The sequence below is a fragment of the Penaeus monodon genome, chromosome 24, assembly GCF_015228065.2.
Source record: "Penaeus monodon isolate SGIC_2016 chromosome 24, NSTDA_Pmon_1, whole genome shotgun sequence".
NCBI classification, from domain to species: domain Eukaryota; kingdom Metazoa; phylum Arthropoda; class Malacostraca; order Decapoda; family Penaeidae; genus Penaeus; species Penaeus monodon.
In genome coordinates, this window is record NC_051409.1 from 33545849 (window position 1) to 33546175 (window position 327).

Here is a 327-nt window from a genome sequence, read left to right on the forward strand (position 1 = left end):
CTCCATGTTATTTGCTCTACGCGGCGACGAAATCAAACAAAGGTATGAGTTTCTTCAATGGCGCCTCTGTTGGAAGTCTTCATGATAATCCTTCCTCTAATCTTATTTATAGCTCAAAGTCTCCAATCTCCTTTCTCTGCGGATAAGTTATGAGACGAGGCTGCTGTTTGGTCACTCCCTTGGGCCCAGGCATTACTCTGAGACATTGTTTCTTGCGTCGACCCTGTCAGAAAGCGATGTTGACTCCGCCGTTGCCATTAATTTCAAACTTTCTTGACGTAATACATGTTGCTGCGATGTTAAAGCAATCTCTCTGTCGGTCCTTGT